General features: G+C 42.4%; 1 long non-coding RNA gene and 1 pseudogene across 1 annotated transcript; one reads left to right on the plus strand and one right to left on the minus strand.

Moving 5' to 3' along the window:
• Positions 1–9,452: 9,452 nt before the first annotated feature.
• On the minus strand, positions 9,453–12,558 carry LOC103655091 (long chain base biosynthesis protein 2a-like; annotated as a pseudogene).
• Positions 12,559–13,715: 1,157 nt separating this feature from the next.
• Positions 13,716–15,141, plus strand: LOC103652810 (uncharacterized). The gene is made up of 2 exons (XR_565083.3): positions 13,716–14,137; positions 14,914–15,141. It is a non-coding gene; the product is annotated as an uncharacterized lncRNA (long non-coding RNA).
• Positions 15,142–27,080: the final 11,939 nt, after the last annotated feature.

A 27,080-nucleotide genomic window follows, 5' to 3' on the forward strand; every position in this document is an offset into this window, starting at 1 on the left:
ATAACTCCAAATTTAGTGATTCCAGTTCCTAGGATTTCATTTTAATGTGTAGATTTTTACTGTATATCTTATTTACATGTTTGGTGTGATGTTGATTTTGGCTATACTATGTATGTATTGTGTTGATGCGAGTAGACGAGCAAGCCACTGTGGATTCTGAGGTTCAACAAGTAGAGATAGCTGAGCAGGAGCTCGTTGAAGGCAAGTTGTGCCCTTGATCACTTACTTTTCCCAGCCATGTTCTTATTAATTTTAATGATCTGCATAGGTTAATTTTGATGGGAGCCTTTATGTTACCCCAGTTTTGATTACCTCTATACCTTGTTCACCCCTGAAATATTTTTGGGTAGTACTTGCTATTGCTTTATGTGGATTGGGTATGGAGATACACTATTCATGATTATTCTGTTATTATCTTGTTATTATTACTGTTCATGTTAAGATCATTAAATTAATGGGAACATGGAGCGACCACCCGGGAAAACAGTGCTACCACAAGGGTTTAATGGGACGCCCTTGGCTGATTAACTAGGAAAGCTAGTGGAGGGCTACCTTACCCGAAAGGGGCAAGGGCAGTAGGGGAGTGGTCAGTATAGGGAGGTCCTTGTTTGAATTTGCTGCGATGGCGGTCGGCAAGAACCCTGCACTGGAGCTTCCTATAAACTGTAGCGGGTAGTCTGAAGCTAGTGGAACTTTGTAAAGGCCTCGTAGTGTTACCCTGCCTCGCTTCCTTGGTAGAGGTGTATGGGATTCATGACCCCTTGGCAGATGGGTAACACGGCTTGTGGGTAAAGATGCGCAACCTCTGCAGAGTGTAAAACTAGTATACTAGCCGTGCTCACGGTCATGAGCGGCTCGGACCCTCACATGATTAACTATGGAACTTAAATTTAATTTGACATTTGCATCGCATTTGGGATTATTTTACTATTACTGTTCTTTATTATTATTAAGGTTTGGTATTTAATTACACTTAGTAATTGCTAATAAAATTTTGACCAACTTATAAAAGCAACGCTCAGCTTCAGCCTTTATTTCATTGATCAGCCTTACACTACATGAACTCCCACCTTTAGTGAGTTCGTGCCACATTATTCCCCATGACTTGTTGAGCTATGAACGTATGTGAGCTCACTCTTGCTGTCTCACACCCCCCCCCCCCCCACAGGAGAAGAACAGGTGGTCGAAGAGGAGCCGCCTAACACTGAGGAGTTCGATCTGATCTAGGTGGCGTTTCTCAGTTGACATTGGCGCCGACGATCCTTAGTTCGTTTTACGGTTATACTTTTATTTTGTAATAAGTCTTCCGCTATGTAATAATTACTCTGATGTTTTGTGACATTTATCTCTATACACTCTGTTATTATATATGTTGTCTTCTTTGGCGCATGTATGAGATGCACCCGGCTTTGTTCTTTAAAACCGGGTGTTAAAGTTTCCAAAGGATTTACCGGGTATGCCACCAGAGCGGAAAGTTGAGTTTGCCATAGAGCTTCTTCCTGGAACCGCCCCCATCTTTAAGAGAGCTTACAGAATATCCGGACCAGAGTTGGTTGAGCTTAAGAAGCAGATTGATGAGCTGTCAGAGAAAGGTTACATCCGGCCAAGCACCTCGCCTTGGGCCGCCCCTGTCTTGTTCGTGGAAAAGAAAGATGGCACCAAGAGGATGCGTATCGATTATCGAGCTTTGAATGAAGTCACGATCAAGAACAAGTATCCTTTGCCCAGAATAGAAGATCTGTTCGACCAGTTGAGAGGAGCCAGTGTGTTCTCCAAGATCGATCTGAGGTCAGGTTATCATCAGCTCAGGATCCGACCTTCGGACATTCCGAAGACGGCATTCACTACCAAGTATGGGTTGTATGAGTTCACTGTGATGTCTTTCGGTTTGACCAATGCACCAGCGTTTTTCATGAATCTGATGAACAGTGTATTCATGGATTATCTTGACAAGTTTGTGGTGGTATTCATTGATGACATTCTGGTTTATTCTCAAAGCAAAGAAAAACATGCAGATCATTTGAGGATGGTATTGCAGAGATTGCGAGAGCACCAGTTGTATGCAAAGTTGAGCAAGTGTGAGTTCTGGATCAGTGAAGTCCTGTTCTTGGGTCACATAATCAACAAAGAAGGATTGGTTGTGGATCCGAAGAAAGTGGCAGACATTTTGAACTGGAAAGCGCCAACAGATGCTCGAGGAATCAAGAGCTTCATTGGAATGGCCGGATATTATCGGCGATTCATTGAAGGGTTTTCGAAGATTGCGAAACCAATGACAGCGTTGCTAGGCAACAAGGTTGAGTTCAAGTGGACCCAGAATTGTCAAGAGGCTTTCGAAGCGCTGAAAGAGAAGTTGACAACAGCGCCTGTCCTAGTCTTGCCTGATGTGCACAAGCCCTTCTCTGTGTATTGTGATGCTTGTTACACAGGTTTGGGATGCATGTTGATGCAAGAGGGAAGAGTTGTGGCTTACTCGTCCCGACAGCTGAAGGTTCATGAGAAGAATTACCCAATCCATGACCTAGAGTTGGCAGTAGTGGTTCACGCACTGAAAACATGGAGGCACTATTTGTATGGACAGAAATGCGATGTTTACACAGACCACAAGAGTTTGAAGTACATATTCACTCAGTCAGAGTTGAACATGAGGCAACGAAGATGGTTAGAGTTGATCAAAGATTATGAGTTGGAGATTCATTACCATCCAGGCAAAGCGAACGTAGTGGCAGATGCTTTGAGCAGGAAGAGTCAAGTCAATCTGATGGTCGCTCGTCCGATGCCTTATGAGTTGGCCAAGGAGTTCGACAGGTTGAGTCTCGGATTTCTAAACAATTCGCGAGGAGTCACAGTTGAGATGGAACCTACCTTAGAGCGCGAAATCAAAGCAGCGCAGAAGAATGATGAAAAGATCAGTGAGATTCGGCGACTGATCCTAGATGGCAGAGGCAAAGATTTTCGAGAAGATGCAGAAGGCGTGATATGGTTCAAAGACCGCTTGTGTGTTCCCAATGTCCAGTCCATTCGGGAGTTGATTCTCAAGGAAGATCATGAGACAGCTTATTCGATTCACCCTGGTAGTGAGAAGATGTATCAAGATCTGAAGAAGAAATTCTGGTGGTATGGAATGAAGAGGGAAATCGCAGAGCATGTGGCTATGTGCGATAGTTGTCGAAGAATTAAGGCAGAACACCAGAGACCTGCTGGATTGTTGCAACAGTTGCAGATCCCTCAGTGGAAATGGGATGAAATCGGCATGGATTTCATAGTCGGATTGCCTCGCACTCGAGCCGGCTACGATTCTATTTGGGTAGTAGTGGACCGTTTGACCAAGTCAGCCCACTTCATACCTGTCAAGACCAACTACAGCAGTGCCATATTGGCAGAGTTGTATATGTCTCGGATCGTTTGTCTTCATGGTGTGCCAAAGAAGATAGTGTCAGACAGAGGAACGCAGTTCACCTCTCATTTCTGGCAGCAATTGCATGAAGCTTTGGGCACACATCTGAATTTCAGTTCAGCTTATCATCCGCAGACAGATGGCCAGACCGAAAGGACCAACCAAATTCTTGAAGACATGTTGAGAGCCTGTGCGTTGCAAGATCAGTCCGGATGGGACAAGCGATTGCCTTATGCGGAGTTTTCCTATAACAACAGTTACCAGGCCAGTTTGAAGATGTCACCATTTCAAGCGCTCTATGGAAGGAGTTGCAGAACTCCGTTGCAATGGGATCAGCCTGGAGAAAAGCAAGTGTTTGGGCCAGATATTTTGGTTGAAGCCGAAGAGAACATCAAGATGGTCCGAGAGAATCTGAAGATAGCGCAATCGAGGCATCGAAGCTATGCAGACACAAGAAGAAGAGAGCTGAGTATCGAAGTCGGAGACTTTGTCTATCTGAAAGTGTCACCGATCAGAGGAGTCAGAAGGTTCGGAATCAAAGGCAAGCTAGCACCCCGCTACATTGGTCCGTACCAAATCCTCTCAAGGCGTGGAGAAGTGGCCTATCAGCTCAGTCTGCCAGAGAATTTGTCCGCTGTGCATGATGTCTTTCATGTGTCTCAGTTGAAGAAGTGCTTGCGTGTGCCAGAAGAGCAGTTGCCAGTGGAAGGTCTTGAAGTCCAGGAGGACTTGACCTACGTTGAGAAGCCAGTGCAAATCCTTGAGGTTGCAGACAGAGTCACCCGAAGGAAGACCATCAGAATGTGCAAAGTCAGATGGAATCACCACTCTGAGGAAGAAGCAACCTGGGAGCGTGAAGATGATCTAATGGCTAAGTACCCAGAGCTCTTTGCTAGCCAGCCCTGAATCTCGAGGGCGAGATTCTTTTAAGGGGGATAGGTTTGTAACGCCCTGAATTTGGGGGTAGAATTTTTTCTTCTTTTCTCTCACCAAATTCAGGCGTTACTCTTTTCTTTTCTCGTTCTCTCGCTAAACCTTGACCTTTTCCAAAGTTTTAGCGGGGTTCGGTTTGGAATTCCCGTGTAAAGAAAAACCCTAAATTACGTTATGTTGTTTGATGCACCATGCCGAACTATGCATTCTTTGATTGCTTAGAGATGTAAGTGCATTCATCTAGGAAGATCGGATTTCGAAAAGGAGAAAAACCTTTTCTTTCTTTTTCTTTTTCTTTCTCTCTCTCCTCCCTTTTTCTCTCTCCCGCGCCGTGGGCCGCCCCGGCCGACCCAGCCGGCCCAGCCGCCCCCCCCCCCCCCCGCATGCCCCCTTTTGGGCCCAGTTGGCCCAGCCGCCCCTCCCTCTTCCCCCAAATCCCCCTCTCTCCCTCCCTTTCTCCCATTTTCTCCCTAACCGCCGCCCCCTGCCCTAGCCGCCGCCCCTGCCCTAGCTGCCGCCCCTGCTCGTCGCCGGTTCGGCCGCCCGTCCCCGTCCCTGGTGAGGTCCCCCTCCCCCTCTCCTCCCTTCCCTCTCCCCTCCTCTCCCCCTCCCCAGCCCAACCGCCGCCCGGCTCGGCCGCCCCTGCGCGCCCGCCCGCCCGGCTCGGCCGCCACCTTGGCCGGCCCAGCCCCCCCGCCGGTTCGGCCGCCCCAGCCCGGCCGCCCATGCGCGCCCAGCTCGGCCGCCCCCTGCCCCGCGCCCGCGCCCTGCCCAGCCGCCCCTGCCCCAGGTCGGTTCAACCGCCCCCTTTTTTATTTTTTTTATTTTATTTTATTTTATTTTATTTTCTTTCATTACTGTTATATATTTTATTTTAGGCAGGTTAATCATTGTTCATGTTATTGAAATAGGAAACTTAATTTAGAATTCCGTTACGCTAGTTGATTCATTTAATCAATTGTTTATCCAGTTCAATGTTGATCAACTGAAAATGACTAGGTTTCCATTAGTGCATATAACTAAATTCTTTTGTTAGAACCAATTGTAACTAATCATTAGTGCATAAGCTTTAACCCCCCGCGAGACCCTTTCCCGTTTCTTTTTAATCATAATGAATGCGATATCGAATGTCATACTTGATGCATATTTACTTTATTTGTTCCCTTGTATGATGTACTGTTTGTTTCCCAATTTGAATGGATGAATGTATGTATGCTTGCAATCGCATAGAGAACGATCCGGTCGAAAAGCCCGAGGAACTCGCAGGAGAAGCCCCTGAGCAGCAGTCGGTTGGTGGAGGCAAGTGTCCCTTGACCTATCTCTGTCCTATACATTCTTTAATTCACCTCCCGCATTACACATTTATACCTAAGGATTGACTAGCTTTTGTTATCCATGTCCTTGTTTACCGATTTGGGTTGGATTATTATTATTGTTTAGCTTTATGCTATTGCTCAACTCTAATCAATGAACATGATGAGATTATCTATGATACGCTGTTTTCCCTTCTCTTATTATGATGTTGTACTTGTGGTCTTCAAGGGGGCTCGAGCGGTTTCTCGAGTGCCTCTCCGTAAGGACCTGTTCTATGGATGACCGCCCGGGAAAACAGTGCAACCATGAGGGTGGAATGGGACGCCCTTAGCTGAATAATTAGAGGAACCGGGGTGTAGTTCGCTTAGCCGTCGTGCCGTCAATGGGGCTCGGTGTATGCGGCTCCCTCTGCCAAGGTTGATTTGTCCCTTGGGAAGGAGTGCGGTACATTTAGGAAACCTAACGGGTGACTACAGTCCCGGGGAATCTTTGTAAAGGCTACGTAGTGATGCCCTGCTGGGTCACCCTGGTAGTGATCAATGGAGAGTCATGATCTCCAGGCAGAAAGGGAATCACGGCTTGTGGGTAAAGTGCACAACCTCTACAGAGTGTTTGAAAACTGATTTATCAGCCATGCTCGCGGTTATGAGCGGCCAAGGGAGCTCCAATGATTAGTGGTACTTGATCAGAGGCATTTTGGTTTACAGATGACAATGAGGATGGTTATGATTATGCTTATGGTAATGGTAAGTGGTATTCCTTCCGTTTGGAAAGGGTACTTTGGGTTAGTAACGTGGGTTAATGCTAAAACCTGGCTTTCTACTAGTAAATAATAAACTGACCAACTAAAAGCAACTGCTTGACTTACCCCCACATAAAGCTAGTCCACTACAGCCAAACAGGATACTTGCTGAGTATGTTGATGTGTACTCACTCTTGCTCTACACACCAACCCCCCCCCCAGGTTGTCAGCATTGCAACCACTGCTCAGGAGAAGATGAAGCTGTGGAAGGAGACTTCCAGGAGTTCCAAGACTACGACAAGTTCTAGGTGTGGGTTAGCGGCAACCCCCAGTCGGCTGCCTGTGAAGGCCGCTGTTATCTACGTTTCGTTTTCGCACTTTGATTTATTGTAAGGACTATATGGACGTCTCAGACGTATGATGTAATCAACTATTATTTCCCCTTTTAATACTATTTTGAGCACTGTGTGATGATGTCCATGTTATGTAACTGCTGTGTACGTGAATAACTGATCCTGGCACGTACATGGTTCGCATTCGGTTTGCCTTCTAAAACCGGGTGTGACACCTCCTCTGTTGGTCTTGCCATGGTAGAGCCCTCCAACCTTGCTTTGGTGCTGCACTCCATGGCTGCCTCGTCAAGGTTATATCCAACTAAAATATGCTTTATTTTTTCAAGTTTCTAAAATTCACATGATTATTTACTATTTTCATGTTTTGTGTAGGGAAAAGAAAAGGGAGAGAGGAAAAGAGGTTGCACATACAACTGAAGACAATCCAAAGAAGAATACAACGACCAAGGTTATGAAGAAGGCAAAAATCAAGAAAAGGCTCGTTGTGGACTTGTAGCTGAGTTTTAACTGAATTTGGTATTGTCATTAAAGAGCACCGGTATTAGCTGAATTTGGTATTGTGCTCAAATAACTGAATGTGCAGACTTGTTCACCTATATGCAGTTTTAGCTGAATTTGCTTGCTCCTTCAGTGTGTAGACTTGTGCTGAAATAACTGAATGTTCACCTATCTGCAGTTTTAGCACAGGTTTTAGCTGAATTTGCTTGCTCCTTCAATGTGTAGACTTGTGCTTGGTCAGGATCTACAACCGTTATTGGTCAAATATACTTTCTTTGTCAAAATAATGAGACATACATATGGTGCAGTGGTTTGTGTTTGTTGAGAGGTGTACGTGGTGCTGGGTTTGATGCTTCTTGGGTCCTTTTTTTGGCATTTTGTACAATTAATCTTATACTAGGTCTGTGCCCGTGCGTTGCCACGGGAGTAAAAATTTAGTGTGAAACATAGATGCGACAAATATTACTATGATATACAAAATTCGTGTGCCAAGAAAAATTTCTCCCTAAACAAAATACAATGCAATGAAACATGTTATACTCTTGTCATGCTACACAAGCTGTAGTTTCACAAAGTCATCGCAAGCAATTCGACCAAGCAGAAAAACCGCTGCACATTTGCTAGAGGTCTACATTGTTTTTGTTTCCCATTTGTCGATTCTATCAGGTCATACAGGGTCTTAGTCACCACCTGCTGCTTGTTATTCTAATGATAGTGATGCCCTAATAATGTTCTGTTTGGCATTTTCGGAGTTTTTTCTTTCTTCTTCAAGAGCACTTGATTATAACCCAAACTTGTTTATACAGTAACTTATAACATTCCAAGCTAAAATAAGAAGAAATAAATAAAAACCCCTAGGATAATGTAGTTTACCAGTTCATCATAGACAAATGGTAGGGACATTCAGGACAACATTATTGAACAAGCAATATTGGTGCCTTGGTGGGATGGGACCACAACCTGCATCATAGATTCCCGGACTGAAGGAGGGCAGCCTTTTATCAGGGTTCCTTTTAGTTAGTTCTTGCTTTTGTTAGTTTCAGTTTACTTGGGTGATTGGTGTTGTACCTAGACTTAAGATTAACATTGTTCTGATCTCTAAAAAAAGATTACTATTGCTCTGTTCAATGGTTCTACTGATTAGCAATGACATCAAGAAGGCAAGGAAACGAACTTTTTTACCTGTGAAAATCCAGGATTAGGTGGTGTCTTGTTAGAGCACCTCCAAGAGAAAATGTAAAACAACCCCCAAAAGATTTTATAAGATCAAAAACACTTTTTAGCCATCCAACTGAATCTTCAACTTTTCCCCAAAACATTCGCATCCCGAATCCACAGCTCCCTCTCTCGCAAATATTCTCCCTCTCTCGCAAATATTCGCGTCAACCAAATCTCCCCAATCAGACACTTCACGCGCAGAGAAAGTTGTTTCGCGCCAAGATTTTGCCCGTGTGAATGTCTTGTTGATTTCTGATGCCCTCGCTCGTCCAATAACACTAATAAAACATTTTGGGGAAGAATTTTGTAGTGATGTCTTGGAGTTTCTCTTAGTATACCAGTAGAATTGCCCCTCATGGGTGCTGATACTCAGAGCCAGCGAAAGGAACATGTAAAGAGATAGACCTTGCTAGCTTCAGTTGTTTATAGACAAATGTTCAAGGGCATGGATGTAATTTTATCTGGGCTGCGTTCTGTGCTTATAAATAGATGAACAGTAACACCGTACTATTCACGCTGAATTGTAATCACTCTCTCGCATCCATACCTTCGAGCAAACCGAAGGTATCAATGTAATATTAATTCTGTTAATATTCATGCGTGTTTTATGAAATACAAATATGAATGAATCATTGAATTATATTTGTCATCTTCGCGTATTCCTACTCATCTATGAAATGATGAAGGCACATTCTTTATGACCTTCGTCCGAAGATTATTATCTCTGAGAGGAGATAATACTTCGATGGTAAAACAATACATGAATGCAAGAGACCAATAGTCGTCAGTGACTAATCATATTTTTGACAGGATCATATATGACTCTTACTGTCTTACTTCTACCCATAAACATTGTCAGTGGTCGCATATAACACTCACTGAATAAAAAATAATTGTTATCTTCATATAAAGTGTAGAGAGACATCTACTAATCCCATGTCAAAAGGTAAAAAATACATGAAAGCAAGAGACCAATAGTCGTCAGTGATTCGCAAGGGAAACTCAGTAATGTTCTACTCGAAGTTTATATTGCCTCTAATTGTATTACATATTGGGAATGGATTAACAACAGAACAACTGAATTTCAACCAGCTATACACAATTGGAAGAATAGTTGTACAATCAACAAACAGTAGTCAGCTTAATATGACGGATCCTGGACTCTTGTGTATTGACAAGATCCAAATGAAATGGCTCAATATGTGCTTCTTTCCATAATGATTTGTTGACAACTCCAAGGGATTCTAACAACTTCAATCACTCATGGGGCAACTAAGGGTTGATTCCTACTCCAGCTTATCATGATCAGCTCCAGCAATCTTTGGTGGTTCTACAGGGAAGTATTTGATGCCCACAAGGTCGCCAACTCTGCTGATAACCTGAGAGTGGGTTGCACAGACAAGAAACACATCAGCTCAGCTTTATTTATGACTCCTAGAATAAAAATGAAGTATTTATAACACTGACATCAAGGGCTTTAATCAGGTCCTCCCTAGTATGTGAAGTAGAAATGCATATGCGTGCCCTAGCAAGAAGAGGTGTCGCAGGAAACGCAACAGTAACAACAGCAACCTAAAAGATAAGTATCTTATAAGTACCATGACAGATAGGAAGAACAAAACCAGTGGGTGCAAATAGTGATGGAAATGGACTACATGCAGATTGCTATTATCACTACAATTCTCAAACAAAGTATTTTTTAAAAAAAAAGTATACCAAAACCATAGTGCTATTTGGATCTTCAGAATATTCTGACAAACTCTACTACTAACCTTTTGTCTAAGGCACTCCCTAGAGAATGCAGGAATCTTAGCCGGATTGTAGAGCATTATGGGCATGACAGGAGAGTCATTGTCACCAAGAACCTCAAAAACCATCTTCTTGAGCTCTGACCTGAAGAAATTACTATTCTCGCGGATGTGAGCAAGTTTTTGGGCACCTTCAGTACATCACAAGGAAAAAAAGAATTATTTAATCGAACATTAACACAACTACAAATGAAAAGGGCAAAAAGTGTTAAAGAAACTGGTTTAGTACCTCTGTTGGAGCCATCCTCCCCAAGGATAACTTTAATAGCAGAAATAACTTATTGGACTGCTGGTGGCGACATGGAAGTAGCATACAGATGGGCCAGACAAGTATGCTTAAGGTGCTAAATTATCTCCTGAAAGTTATAGGGAAAAGAATCAGCAAATCTTCAATGCAATCTTACCAAGTGCTACAGTGTAATTCAGTCACTTTCAGTAGTATGTACCTTTGATGCGGCAATATATCCACCACATGATCCAAAAGACTTGGTAAAAGTACCCATCATTATGTCTACATCAGCTAGGTCAACCCCAAGGAGCTCACAAACACTGCGGCCAGACTGCCCAACAACACCAATGCTATGGGCCTCATCCAGATATGTGTAGGCCTATTTGATAGAACAAGGAGTAAATGAATATGACTGTTATGGGTGGCCTGAGGGCCAGCCCTCTTTGTTGCACTCAGTTAAGGTTATCAATGGACTGAGAAGCAAAAAAGAATAATTTATGTGCCAAACTTAATTACAATAAAATTCTCAAGACCTTGTATTTCTTGGAGACAACTATAATCTCAGGGAGTTTACACAGCTCCCCTTCCATGCTATAGATACCCTAAACAATGACAATGATCCTCTTCCATGGTCTGTGTGTCCGTGGTTGACCACCAGCTATCTGCTCTCTCAGGACCTCTTCCAAATGAGCAGGGGCTCTAAGATTACATTTGCCATGGTAAGTCATTATGAACAGGAGAGATCAAATGCTGATCTGTATTATTGAAATTCACAACAACTTACAGTTATGTTGGAAAACCCTAACAGTTGCACCGGATCCTCTTGCACCATTGACAATTGAGTTATAATTCAGAGAGTCACTAATTATCAGTCCACCCTGGAATGTTGCAAAAAGGTAAAATAAACAATCATTCCCTCAATTTAGATATACTAATGATTCAGTTTAGCCACATTTTTAGTTAAATGTATACATAACATAATAGCAGTTGATCAAACCTTTCCAATTAGGCATGGAATGATGGCAGAGTTTGTAACATAACCCATGCCAAATAGGATAGCAGCAGGCTTTCCAACAAAACGCGCAGGCAACTCCTCTAGCTCATTGTGAAACTTGGTCATACCTGATACGAGATAAAAGGGATCAATTTACTAGTTTTTGTTCTTAAAAAGTTGTAAACATATGAGCATGTTGATAATGTATCCTACCGCCATCGACACGAACACTGTAGGTACTTGCTGAGTATTTCTTGAGAGACTCAATAACACGTGGTGTGTAGTACTCATCTGCTGCAGCAAAGCCAAGGTAGTTGTAGGAGCCCAGGTTGAGGCATCTGGTGGTATTCGAGGTACGCCTGCAACAATGAATCAATAATGTGTGTTAGCAACAGCTGAAACTTGCTTCACCAAGACAAAAATGTGAACTAAGTAGACAGTGACGCATAAACATGTATCAACATAAGTCAAAACAGCACTCTGAACCTTCCAGATTTATGATTCCTCACCAAGAAAAAACATACAATAAACAAATGAATTCACTAAATACAAGTTACAATTTGGAACAAAGGGAGTACAAGCTAATTACCCTTCTAGATTAAGGAATACGATTGTTTGAGCTGAACCATAAAATGCACATAGTCATTAGTTAGTGCAGGGTGAAGAAACAAACAGTCTGTTAAAAAAGAAACATGAAAACAGATCTATCAAACATCAATTCTATTAGTGAACTTTTAAACGTTGATGAAAATTCCCATTAATGCAAGTATGCAATATTGAACAAATGGCATTCAACCTTCATATGATATCTATGTTCCAAATTATCATTTACTTCAGCTTTGTCCTAAGTCAAACTTATCTACCTTTGTCCAAGTTTATAGAAAAAACACATCAACATCTATGAAATCAAATTAGTTCCATTGAATTTGTAGATAATAATATAGTTTTTATAAAAACTAAGCGAAAATAAGTTTAACTTGCAATAGAACTAAAGTGAAGTATGATTTGGAATAGGTGGAGTGTGTTCTTCCTCTTTTTTCAAGCTATCCTTGTCGCAAGTCGCACCTCCCATGTTATGGCACCTACTGCTTCCTGTTAGCCTAAGTGCACTTGTGCATTCTGTCCGACATAGACGATGACCATTGAATCAATTAGTAATCTTGAAGCTGCATGCTTGAAAAGCAAACCCATTCTCATATGGTTTCTCACGCCTCCAGTCTTATTTCTCCTGCCTGTCTGCTACAAATAGGATTTCTCAGTGCCAAGCACCTCGGCCTCTTTTGTGCTGATCATTAGATAACTTGTAGCATCTTGAATTATTTTCTATGGCTTCGCACACCCAATATTGGAGTCCAAAGTCTGCTACTGATTTTAATGGTCCAGCAAAGTCCCACTTGTAGTGGCCATAAAATGAAGTTGTCCTGTAGTGATTCTGAACTGAAATTTAAACTGGCAACAGATGCAAAGGCATCGACAACTATGAATTGAAGCCCAAGGGAAATACCTTCAGGCAGTTTTGCAGCAGGCCCAAAGGCACTTGGAAAACATAATTTGGGCCCTACAAACCTCAGATGCAAAAATAAAAATGTCAGAGTTAGTTTCACAAGTATCAAATGAATTCTTCAGTAATGTGATTACAGATGTAAAAGGAAGTTCAAGTGTGCATAAATTAGAGCCCAGACAAATCGAGTTTGTTGAAAGTTCAACAAATAGTTATTTGTCTGTTGTTGAAGGATTCATCAAGGAGCACAGACTACATAACCCCACTAAAAGCATATGATGAGACAGAACAGCAGTATTTGGAAAATGGAACTGAAAAGAAATCACAAGTGAACACAGGATGGAGGAACTGATGTTCCATGCTCCATACGCCAATCTATATTATTATTTTGTTCCAGTTATATTATTATACTATTTAATTCTCTAGTCAATAAAATGCATGAGTAAAAATTCAGCAACTTTTATAATCTGCCCTTGGTTACTTCTGGGTATCAGATGACACGATGCTGAGTGGCTCTACTTATCCCCTTGTACTCAAAATTGTCAAAATGATGTCTGTACATACCTATGACCGTGAACTGAATTTAATCAATACCTAATATCTGAAGGTTTTCGATCTCTTATCAACTATTATGAAGGTCAAATGTGAGTCCAGATTCATTGAACCAAAATTTGTAGTACCAAACTATGAATTTAACTTTGAATTTTTTTAACCTGTTTAACTTATTGCTGTTGTTTTCTCAACGATATCTGTGTACTATTAATGTTATTGTTGTAACATTTTTTGTTCTCAATTGCAGCTTCTGCTCTCCCAAGCATGAACAATGACAGATGTAATGGATCTAATCTAAACCCGAGAAGGATTGAAAATATATTTTCTCATCCTCGCCAACCACGGTCTGTTAGGCCTCGTTTGTGTTTGTCATTAGATTCTGATTCAGAGTAGTTCAGACATCACACTGGGATAGCTGAATTTGCTATTAATCTGGCAAAGTTGGCTTCCAGAATCTTGAATTTTATTGTGGAGGGCTATCAGGTTATTCTGGTTGATACAAAGAGAAACACCAGTGTGGATGCTTTGTTGCATTAACCTGGTAAGATTCAAGTGTTCTATATGATCCAAGTGGGATCTCCATAGAGTTCATCTAATGGTAAGGACAGATGATTAGCCTCTTCATGTGATGGATTTGTTGCTATGTTTTATGAACTATTTCATTGCAGTTTTTGTGATTCAAGTAGCTGAGTGGTAATTAAACATGTTGAACTTCAATGCCCTATGAAATAAAAATGAAGTTGACCAGGATAAAAAGAAGCAAACAAAAACTGGTAGGATCTGATCAGCAATCAACTGAATGATCGTAGCCTACACTTATCCTTCTAATGCTATCTATATATGCTTGATTTTGTGTAGGGTTGTCTCCAGAAAGCTTGCTTGTTACTTGTATCCCACACACTTGCGCGCACGCAACCCGGCCTTTGTCCCTCTCTTGCCTCTCACTGCTGCTGCCCCTCGCTATTCTTCTGTGATCGATTTCTGACATGGCTCCATTCTGGTTCAGCTGCCGCTGTAGTGGGATGACCCAGGTTTGCCGCAGATGACCCAGGTGGGACTATGCGGTGGCCGGCAGCCCTAGATTTGGTGGGGGATGAGATAGGAGGTGGCATGACCTTTCTTGTCTGTTTTCTATCGATTTCCTATATTCTGCTCTCTAATCCTCTCAGCCACTACTTTTAGCTAGGCGTCAAGGACGCCTTCTCCCTGCGAGTGCCTTGTCGCCTACGCGATGCTTTAAAAACACTGCTTATGTGAATATTGTTTCAAAATATGTCTGCTTGATTGTTTAGCATGAATTGAGTCGATGTGAGTGCCTGTAGTTTCTTTGCTAGTCCAACCGACGTGATAACTGATATGTTTTATGTATTTCAGGTTGGTACAGGATATTTTCTAACTGGGAGTGGTTTAACGTGGCTAGTGGAGCAGGCTGTACATTTTCCCTGACATTTACTGGGTATAAGGAATAGGGGGGCATCACTTGGCACAAGACAAATACATGTGAATGTTTTGTGTGTACCATCATTGTATTTAGGGTTCGGGTGTTAATTTAGATGTTTATGACCCTGATGTTTGATGGAAAATAAATTATTCCTTGATGAAGCGGTGGTCAATGAACAGAGCCCTTCAGTTTTCAGTCGGAGCTACTGATCCTTCATCTGTTCCTGTTCTGAGCCAATTAATATTTGTATATAGACACTCTAACTTTGGTGGTTTTTTGTCTGACATATGCAGTTAAGCATCAGTCCATTCATCAAAGAATACAACATAAAACAGAATCTAAAAGGGAGCATAGTGGATAAGTTGGCTCATGCATACAACTTCAGTTATTCTAATTGTGTACAGCTCTACATGGTTGTGTTTGTGAGGTCTACTGATAAGTGCGCAAATAGTTAAAAGTGCAGAGTGTGATGTGTCGGATGCTCAGTGAAGCATGTTACATGCAGAGATACTAACAGGAAGAGCTTCATGAATTATAGAGATACTAACAAGAATAGCTTCTTAAATTGCGCCCCTTTAGCAAAGATACTAACATACTGCGGACTATACTGGGTTTGTTGCATACTCCTGGGATATGTGGTCTATTCTGCTACAACATTTAAGCATGAAATTTACTACAAACGAACAGACATATAATGGTAATATATATTTATTGTGTTTTCTGGTGAACCAAATGTTTACCTGAAACCATTGGATCTCGAGGCTTGATATCTCCGAAAGAGCTTCATTAAGATGTGTGTCGGTCTTAACTAAAGCACTGACTGTTGTCTTGTGAGTCTCCCTAAGTTTTCAGATGTTGTCTTGGACCACCGAGGACGACAGAAGGGAGAGATGCATTGCTTGGGTAGAGGGGATCTGCGTGGTGGCTGGGTCGGGGATCGCGCCCTTCCATGGAGGAGTGTACTGCGCGTACGGCGTACCTTCCATGGAGAGCCGGGTTTGCCGAGGCGGGGCCACGGGGCCCGACGAGATTGCTACGGGTGAGGGCGAGCTTGCCGCGATGTCCTCGGTGGTCCAAGAACGGGTGGGTAGGAGGAGGGAGAGCCGAGAGCGCACTTGCCTTGGTGATGACGATGTCGGAGTCACCGAGGGAGACGGCGCAGGCGCCGTCGTGGTAGATGCCGGTGATCCTGAAGTCGCAGGCCTGCTCGGTGTCGTTGCTGGCGATGAAGACGCTGACCTTGGTGGGCCCCCGCAGCTGGATCATGTACGGCTTCACGACGCTGAACACGAGGTCCCACCGGCGGGAGCTGTCGCCATGGAGCTGGGTTTGCCGAGGCGAGGCGGCGGCGGCGCTCGCTGTTGTAGATCCGTGGGCGGGCGCGGAGGGAGCACGGGAGGGAGCGGCTGCGGCGCGGATGCGGGATCCGTGGGGGATGCGGGATCCGTTGCATTAGCTTTCCTGTGGACACTGCGCGCGGGGTGGGGAGGCCGCTGTCGCGCTGAGCACTGTGGGCTTCTCTGGGCCACAAGCAGATGGGCCTCCTAGGAAAAGTGTAATTCGTATTGGCAAACTAAAAATAGTACCACATTGTTCACTAAACTGTGCACACACTTGTTTATAAGGTCTAGTGCGCACTACAACATGTGAAGCCTTGGTTGGCTGTGAACTTTAACCCACGGAGCTAGCTTTTTTGGGTAAAAATTTGGTCGTGGTGCGCGGGACACAATTGGGAATGGGAAACGGGTCACATGGCGGGACACAGTTGGGAATGGGAATGAAAACACACAGGGCGCATGGGAATGGGAATGAAAACACACAGGGGCGCATGGGAATGAGAATGACAGAACCAGGAATGGGGCAGCCTACCCCTTAGAGTCTTAATAGGTAGTGTAGATTCACACTTTTCTGCATAAGACCAAAACCCTTTTGCATAATCCTATGAATTTTTTACCTTAAGCAAATAAAACCAAAACATTACTCCATGCCAAGTTTCACCATTTTTTGACCAAATTTGCTATTTATTTATTTTTTTGGTTAGGGAAGGCATTTAACCCACAGAAAATAGTAAATAGTCCAAAAAAGGGACATCTATGCATGAATTAAGTTTGTAGAGGATAGATGAACATTCAGTTATTTCAGCTCGGGGATATGAAGAAGAAGGCGATCACCCAGGGTCAGGGGAGCAGTAGCGTTCGTCCTTGCTATGTTCCACCCTAGGGTACACCGGCTCGCACTGGAGGAGGTCAACGCCCAGCTCAGTTCACACCACAGGGGACTCCACAGACTCGTCAGGCTGCCCCTACTGGCACCCCCGCGAAGTTCTCAAGACAGAGTGCTGGCACCACATCTTACAAGTGTGGTAAGACTGAACATTATGCTAATTATGCCCAGATAGGATTGCTAGTACCCCCGTCCAGAACAAGCAGCAGACTCTAGGATCTGGCAGGGGATTCAGCGTTGCCAGGGTTAATCAAGTCAGTGCTAAGGCTACCGCTGATGAAGCTGACATCGCAATTGGTATGTTTTATATTATTGCAATTCCTGCAGCAATATTATTTGATTATGGTGCTACACATTCATTTATTTCTGCTCGATATACCAACACAAATGAATTACCACTTCATTCTATGAAAACACCAATGGTAGTAATTACAACCAAGGGGCATGCTGAAGCAAACTATATGATACATAGATTAACATTAACAATTATGGGAAGAGAATTCTGGGTACCCCTATAGTATTAGAAGAAAGCAATATAGATATAATCCTTGGTATGTCATGGCTAAGAAAAGCAAAGGCAGGGACTGTAGAACTTACTAGCTCTAAAGGAGAAAGATTTGAGGTTGAGATTACCATAATTGCCTCTACTAGACCCATCGTATTTCTAGTAGATGGGAAGTTTGTAGGCAACAACATCCATGTGGTTAGAGATTTCCCCGATGTCTTTCTAGAGGAGTTACCCGGGATGCCACCAGATAGGGAAGTTGAGTTCGTCATTGATCTCTTACTTGGGACAACTCCTATTTCAAAAAGGCCATACAAGATGTCCATAGAAGAACTAAAAGAACTTAAGAAACAGTTAATAGAATTACAGGAGGCTAGGTACATTCGTCCGAGTTCCTCACCTTGGGGAGCACCGGTTCTGTTTGTTCAGAAGAAGGATGGATCACAGAGGATGTGTGTGTGGATTATAGATCTCTTAATGATGTTACTTTGAAGAACAAGTATCCTTTACTCCATGTTGAATACTTATTTGATCAGATGCGAGGCACTAGGGTGTTTTCCAAGATTGTCTATATGAATTCACAGTCATGTCGTTTGTCTTAACTAATGCTCCAGCCTATTTTATGAATCTGATGAATAAGGTGTTCATGGAGTATCTTGACAAATTTGTCATGGTATTCATCGACGATATTCTTGTTTATTCCAAGAATGATAGTGACCATGAGGAACATCTGCAGATGGTGCTACAAAAGCTATGGGATAATCGACTCTATGCCAAATTCAGGAAGTGCGAGTTCTGGATTGACGAAGTGCCATTCCTTAGACACATCATCTCTAATGGTGGAATCTCAGTGGATCCTACTAAAGTCAGGGAGATAGTGGCGTGGAGCATACCCAACACAGTTACTGAGGTTCAAAGTTTCTTGGGACTTGCAGGCTACTACCAGCGATTTATTGAAGGGTTCTCCAAGATTGCCAAGCCTATGACCTCATTGTTAGAGAAGGGAAAAGAGTTTGAATGGATCTAGAAGTGCCAAGATAGTTTTAATCAACTGAAGTTAAGATTGATGTCACTCCAAGTGTTGATTATGCAGGATCTGCAAAAGGGATTTGATATCTCTTGTGATGCGTGCGGACAAGGCTTGGGATGTGTTCTTATGCAAGAAGGACACATGATCGCCTACGCATCTCGTCAATTGCGGAAACATGAGCTGAACTATCCCACTCATGACTTTGAACTGCAGCTGTAGTGCATGCACTCAAGATATGGAGACATTATATTATGGGAACCAAGTGCCAAGTCTACACTGATCACAAGAGTTTGAAATACATATTCACTCAGAAGGATCTCAACCTTAGGCAATGCTGTTGGTTGGAGCTCATTAAGGATTATGATTTGGAGATTCATTATCATCGGGGCAAGGCGAATCTGGATGAAGATGCCTTGAGTCGAAAGGAGCACATCCATGCAGCTATTGTCGCTCAACTACCCGTTGAGTTAGTAGAAGATTTTCGAAAACTCAACTTGGGAATAGTTGCTTAGACTGAAGGAGTCACTATTGAAGTGGAACCTACCTTGCAGCAAGAAATCCACATGGGTCAGATTGGTGATGCTAAAATCCAATAGATCAAAGATTTGATTAAAGGTAGAGGTCCAGAATTCACGGAGGATGAGCAAGGCACAATATGGTTCAAGAACCAGATATGCGTTCCTAAAATTGATAGCCTCCGTGAGACTATATTGAAGGAAGCCCATGACTTTGATTACTCTATTCATCCTGGTAGCACTAAGATGTATCAGGATCTGAAGCAAAATTACTGGTGGAATGGGCTGAAAAGAGATGTGGCTGCACACGTGGTTGTGTGTGATGTTTCTCAAAGAGTCAAAGCCGAACACCAAAGACTAGTTGGCCTACTGCACCCGTTAAAGGTACCCGAATGGAAGTGGAAAGAAATTGGCATGGATTTCATTACTAGGTTGCCTCGCACCTCGAAGGGTATGACTCGATATGGGTGATTGTGGATAGACTGACCAAAGTGGCTCACTTCATTCTGGTCAAGATTACTTATAAAGGATCTCAATTGGCAGAGTTATATATGGCTCGAATTGTGTGTTTACATGGTGTACCAAAGAAGATCGTTTTTGATAGAGGATCACAGTTTACCTTAAGATTTTGGAAGAGCTTTCATGAGAATATGGATACAAAGTTGAGTTTCAGTTCGGCCTACCATCCCTAAACTGATGGCCAAACTGAGAGAACTAACCAAGTGCTGGAAGATTTGTTGAGAGCTTGTGCCCTTCAGCATGGAGGCAATTGGGACAAGAGTCTACCATATGCTGAGTTCTCATATAATAATAGTTACCAGGCCAGTCTGAAGATGTCACCATTTGAAGCTTTATATGGCAGGAAGTGCAGGACTCCTCTATATTGGGATCAGACTGGAGAAAGATAGTTCTTTAGGCCTGAACTTATTCAAGAGGTAGATGAACAAGTCCGTACATTCTGAGAGAACTTGAGGGTAGCACAGACCAGGCAAAAGAGCTATGTTGATAATCGAAGAAGACCACTGGAGTTTGAGGAGGGTGATCATGTGTACCTTAAGGTGTCACCACTTCATGGAATGAGAAGATTCAAAGTCAAATTATCCCCTCGCTTTATTGGACCCTTCAGAATCTTTAGGCGAGTTGGGGAGATGGCCTACCAACTCGAGTTACCAGCTCATCTGTCTGATGTACACGATGTGTTCCACATGTCTCAACTCAAGAAGTGTCTCCGTGTCCCTGAGGAACAACTACCAATGGAAGAACTCAGTGTTCAGGGTAATCTGACTTACACGGAGTATCCTATCAAGATTCTTGATACCTTGACTCGAGTTACAAGAAATAAAGTGATAAAGATGTGCAAAGTGCAATGGAGTCACCATGGAGAAGATGAAGCTACTTGGGAAAGAGAAGAAGAGCTTTGAATAGAATTTCCCCACGTATTCCCTAGTCCTTCCTAAACTTGAAGACGAGATTCTTGTGAAGTGGGGTAGGATTTGTAATACCCAAGTTGTAAGTAATAAGAAAAGAGATAATTTTCTTTATATGAATTGCCTATACCTACTATCATATATGAACACCACAACTAAAAGAAAATAATTAACAGATGACACATTATTAGGTTGTGCATCATGCTGGCTCTTATTTGTGTGTGCAATTGATAATAATAATAATTTTATTAATGGAAATAAGTTAGTATCAAAAATGGGAATTTAAACCCTAAATTGAAATCAAACCTTGAAAAGTGGAGAAATACAGGAATGTGAAATTTACATAAAATATACATAGAAATGTATTTTCAAAGTTAGTACCTTAAATGTACAATGTAGTTTGAAGACAAATTTGCCACAATATTAAACTTAAATTTGAAAGGAAATTTGAATTTGGAAAGAAATCAAAAGAAAAAGAAAATAAAACGAAAAAGATAAAATCGCCGCATGGGCTCATATCAACCAATTCGGCTTAGTGACTCCTTAACTCGCACTGCCCACTCGGCCTTGCTTTGTGTGGCCCACGATTGATGCGGGCGGCAACCTGTGGGTCCTGGTCGTCAGGTAGCGGGACACTCGCTGAAGTGTCACTGACTGATGGGTCCCTGGCACCAGACTCCTGAACAAACTCGCCGCACCTTTTGGCCAGACGTCAGATCCTCGGCGACAGCCTCACCCCAATTCCGGAGCCTTGATCTGGGTATAAGACTCATTGTGTCGCGCCCCTAGGACCCTACTCGACCATTTAGACGGTTAGATCATACCACTAACCCACAAATCGGAGAGAATAGCGCACCGCCGGCGCTCGGCCACTACGAGCTCAGCCAAATCGCTTTCTGCCACCATTCCGGTCAATTGGGGAGGTTGGAAGGCTTCACCAGCGTGCGGCGGAAGTAACTGTGGTGTCGGTGGGAATCCGTGACCAGCGGTGCTCGCGGAATTTCTCACCGGAGCTCAGTTCTGTGGTGGATTTTCCCCCTTCCTGTGGGCAGAGCATGGTGCGCCATCAACGTCGGTAAGAACTTCCCAACGAACTCGTGTTAACCCCTATTGTATTTTAGAGTCACTAGTCATGCCAGCGATGGTCGGGGTACCGAATTAGCCTATCACCGGCGTTTTGCTGTCGCGACCGTGTTGCGCGGGTGAGGCACTCGGCCATCGGGGGGAGAAGACGACCCCACGGTCGTTCATCCTAGAATTGACAGTGAGGATTAGATCTCGCACAACGGAACGGTTGCCATCGATCTGCTCAAGGACGGGTCTGATTGGATTGCGCATACCTTTTCGCGCGATTAGATCTGGACCGTAGGATTGAAATTGAAAGGGCAAGATTAGAGCGTAGCTATTTGAATTCTTGCCGTCGATCCATAATCCAGCGCACGATATCGCGTACCGGTTCAAGTGGAACCTAGATCTAATCTGAAACGACTATCTCTGATCGGGCGGTTGCCGTGCGATCCGCGTGGTTTTAAACATGGGCCGTTGGATTTGGATCCGAGGCTCTATAGTGTGTACCGGTTCAGGGTGTTGAGTTTTTAATCTGGAGCGTGTGCTATAGATCGGATGGCCAAATTGCACCCGTACCCTTTCGGTCAGGAATTTTGCTAAAAAGCCTTCGGAGAAAATGAAAATCAACCCGCAGTACTGCATATAGTGTTCTAAGTCTTAAGATAATTTGTGTAGAGGCCCCTAATGTTCTCGAGAATCTTGCGCGCAGTCCACGAAAATAGAAAATCAAGGAAAATGAAATAGAAATTGATTTTTAATGCAAAAATAATTACTAGAACTTGTATAATTCCTAGAAAATTCATATGAAGTCCAAATCGATCCATTTCAGTTCCTATATTTTTGTAATAATATTTTTTATAACTTAGTTACACTATTTTAGCATGAAAACTATATTAAATTTGATCACTTAATTAATCTTGTACCAAACACATAAAACCTTTGGAAATTCATAACTCAAAATCTGTAGCTCCGAATTTAGTGATTTTTTTGCTATGATATTATTTTAATGCGTAGATTATTATTATGTATTTTGTATATATGTTTGGTGTGATGTTAATTTTTCCCTTGTACCATGCTTGTTTGTACTGTGGCGAGTAGAAGAGCTAGTGGCCGAGGATCCTAGTGTTCAACAGGTAGAAGTTGCTGAGCACGAGCTTGTTGAAGGCAAGTTGTGCACTTGACCACTTTTATTACCCAATAATGTTCTTTATAATCACTTATTCATGCATAGGCTTAATTTTGATGGGACCTAATAGGTCACAATAGTCTGGTTATCCTTTCACCTTGTTTACCCCTGAACTATTTGGGTAGTTTTTGCTATTGCTCTTTATGGTTTTGGGATTAATATTACATTATGACCATGTTCCAATTATACTATCGTTTTATTTATTGTTCAGGACAAGATCGTTATATTAATTGGAACATGGAGCTTAACTTGAGAAACACGTGCCACCACAATGGTGGAATGGAACGCCCTTGGCTGACTAACTAGGAAAGCTAGTGGAGGACTATCTTACCCGATAGGGGCAAGGGCAGTAGGGGAGTAGGCGTGTAGGGAGGTTCCCGGGTTGATTTTGCTGCGATGGCGATCAGATGGGGGATTCCTGCATTGCTCTTCTTGAAAACTGTAGTGGGTTTTCTGAAGCTAGTGGAACTTTGTAAAGGCCTCGTAGTGGATCCCTAGCCATTCACCTCGGTAGTGTCTAAGGGTCTAGCTAACCCTGGCGACATGGGATACACGACTTGTGGGTACAGGGTACAACCTCTGCAGAATGTAAAACTAGTATTCTAGTCGTGCTCGCGGTCATGAGCAGCTCAGGACTCGCATGATTAAGCTATGGAACTAAATTCAATTTGTCATTTGCATTGCATGGGATTTATTATTAATTTTGTTCTATTATTATTCTGGATGGTATTTACTTACATCTAGTAATTGCTAATTAAATTTGACCAACTTATTAAAAGCAATGCTTAGCTTTAACCCCTATTTGTTGATCAGCCTTACACTTCACATGAACTCCCACCTTTGGTGAGTCATGCCGATTATTCCCCACAACTTGTTGAGCTATGATCATTTGTGAGCTCACACTTGTGATATATAAACCCCCCACGGGTGAAGAGCAGATGGTCGAAGATGAGCCGCCCTACAATGAATCATACAAGTTGATCTAGGTGGTGTCTCCAAGTCAACTTTATGGTGCCACAGATGGACATTAGTTCGCTTTAAATTTATCATTTATTTTTGTAAGACTTCCGCTATGTAATAATTACTTTTATGATATTATGACATTTATCTCTATACACTTTGTCATTATGTGTGTTGTTCTTCTTTGGCACACATATGAGACGCACCCAGCTTTACCCCTTAAATCTAGGTGTGATAGTGTAACAGATAATCTATTGATAATTTGTTTGGTAAAAAAGGCCAGTAAGAAGAGTAGGATGGATCACGACGGGAGATGAGGGCGGACGAAGGCACGAAGGGGGCGACACACGAAAGCGCGTGCGTGCACGAAAGTGGTGCATTAAAGTAGATTTTTTATTCTTATGTTACTTGACGACAAGTTGGCCATCCCCTTTGAACGATCTAGATTTGCAACTATCCAACATCCAAATTGTTTCGTCTATTCGCGAACAATCTTGGATGTACTACAACCCTTGCAACAGTTATAAGAAATTATTACAATCATCAAATATCACATGGGTATTTGACCCTATGATGAAATTAAAATATCTACGGTTGGCTGAACATTTATCATGAGACAAAAGTGGATGGTCAAGATTTGTCATGTAGGCACAAGTGCATCTAGCTCAGCATGCATGCACGCATGCACACACAATTAAAACAACAAACTGACAGGCAACGTACCCATGAGAGCAAAGCCTTGAAAGCAGACATCCGATCCAAACAATTAATCTACACTACTCTATTACGACTCTAAAGTCAGCATCCACAGCTAATGCCCCCGCCTCCGCCTAACATGCCCCCGCCCCTGCATGTCTCCCCCCTCCGCACAGGCACCCACGAAAGCCGCAACCGCACCCGTGCCCCTCCCCCTCTGCACATGTCGCGACCGCGCCAACAATTGCTCTGTGCATGCCGCCAACAACCAAGCCCGTCCGCCTTCGATGTAGCCACGCACCACGCTCGAGACACCATGATCTCCCGCCTCTGTTTATAAAGCAGATTGTTGCCAACATCCGGTGAGTGTCGCCCCCAATCCACATAATTTATAAAGCAGATTGTTGCCAACATAATTTATTTACTTCTCTATGTGGATAATTAAATATCACTAGATCAAATGTTGTTAGAGACTTTTACACATACAAAAACTATAGGTCTTGTCATCGAAGACATTATAGAACCAGATGAATAAACACACTATAGACAATTTTGAAAAATGATGTGTACGGCGATGAAAACACACTAAATAAGAGCTCATCTTTTTTCTTTAGATATGCAACACGCTACTTTATTTAATACAGTTGATGTCTTGGCTTGCACTGTGTGATAGTTTTGCTTGTTGGCATCCGGATGGTCTAGGACATGGTTCAACATGTTTCTAAAACTGTCTCCGAACCACACTATTGTACTATATAATGATGCTTACAGATGCTATGGTAGACAAACAGGAAGTTTCTACTATACACTTGTAGTTGCATGCTATTGTAACCATTGCCATTGCTAGATTTTAAGAAACATGCTCTAGCGACCAGCAACCCATAGTGCAAATAGCTGAAAAAATTCGTAGTCATAACTCATAATCGTGTGGTGTGGTTTCGAATAGACATTAACCAATATGCATGAAAAACACTTGTGCATGACTTTACACCCTAAAACTTACTAAAATACTGGTTATTTAGGTCACATTTTACACACAATTTTATTAATGAAATGACACTCGATTCTCTTGTTCAACTTTTTGCTACCTAGCCATCTGCATCTCCTAGTATTTGGTGAACCACAAAAGGTTTAAATGACTTTAATTGCACACCTAGCAGTAGCGAGGAACAAACTTTGGTTACCAACATCAGTGTCCATTTTAAGCAATACATTCATCTGCAAGGAACTCTGATGTCCTGCTCATAATCTACATAGTTGTAGTTGTAAACCTTGTAGTGGCAAGTCATACACTGATACAAAGAGATCACACACGCTACATATACATACTTGTGCCTTATACTTGCAAATTGTGAGCTCTTTTTGCATCAAACGTTTCTTGCTGGTAACATTGTACAACATGAATGAAACTATGTATATTTACTTTAGTCAGAGATGCAGGTGACAATTTCACATCTTGTCTCTAACAACTTAGTCAATTAAATAATTTCACTTACTAAGCATTACCTTCTTGTTTGTGTTTGCAGCCATATGTGTATAATTACAGAAGAAAATCCAAAGCCAGAGGGTCATTTCAGAAGCCTCTGTCCAAGATAGAGGTAAGAACTTTGAAATAGTCTGCATATTTGGAAGTTGAAAATTACACACTAGGTATTCCCTCTATTCCATTTGTGTATGTTGTTTCATAATTGTATACGCTAAAGGAAAAACTAGCTATGGCCTCGTGCCCCCCACTAACTTTGCAAGTATCTTGCTACGGTGCTACCTACTGAATTTGTTTGGCTCCTAAACTGTTCAAATTTAGTACGTGACAATAAGCCTGAGTGGGCCTAAGCTTCGGAAGTTTCATATGATGTGCAGGAATCCACTGGTGTATCAGATGGTGATTTTGTTTCTTATGTAAATGAATGGTGCATAGATGGGGCTACGCTTATCCAGAGCTGCTACAGGACAACTCCAAACACTATCAGAGCCATACACATAACTCTAAACCAAGGCTCCAATGAGCAGCAGTTACCTCTAGCATAGAGCAGTGCTCCACTCCTGATGCTCTCCTCCGAACAATACTTTGAGCTGTATCCCTAAGATTCCTTAACCAGCGAACCAATACTGTTGCACGTTCTCTTGCAATTAAGATGTTTTGTACCTATGTTTCTAAATATAGAAACTTATCAATATCGTTAAAAAGGATTAGATTAGTGTACGGTTGTCGATATATTTGTCTGTCATTAAAAGTTCTATATTGACTCCTTAGAAATAATTTATGTGATATTAATAATGTTTGCCACACGTATTTTACATATCATAGTGATGTTTGTCGTGGAGCTAATTTGACATATCATCCAAAGCTTGAGACTCCAACAAGGGAGCTACCAGCTGGCTAGCAACGTACCCAAAGATTAATTGTAGGACACAAGTGTTGGGGGCCTTCGGCTTCTGAAGGTCCTCAAAAACATGATTTAACTATGTCTCTGGAGTATAATGTGTAAA

This window comes from Zea mays, chromosome 4 (assembly GCF_902167145.1).
Source record: "Zea mays cultivar B73 chromosome 4, Zm-B73-REFERENCE-NAM-5.0, whole genome shotgun sequence".
NCBI classification, from domain to species: domain Eukaryota; kingdom Viridiplantae; phylum Streptophyta; class Magnoliopsida; order Poales; family Poaceae; genus Zea; species Zea mays.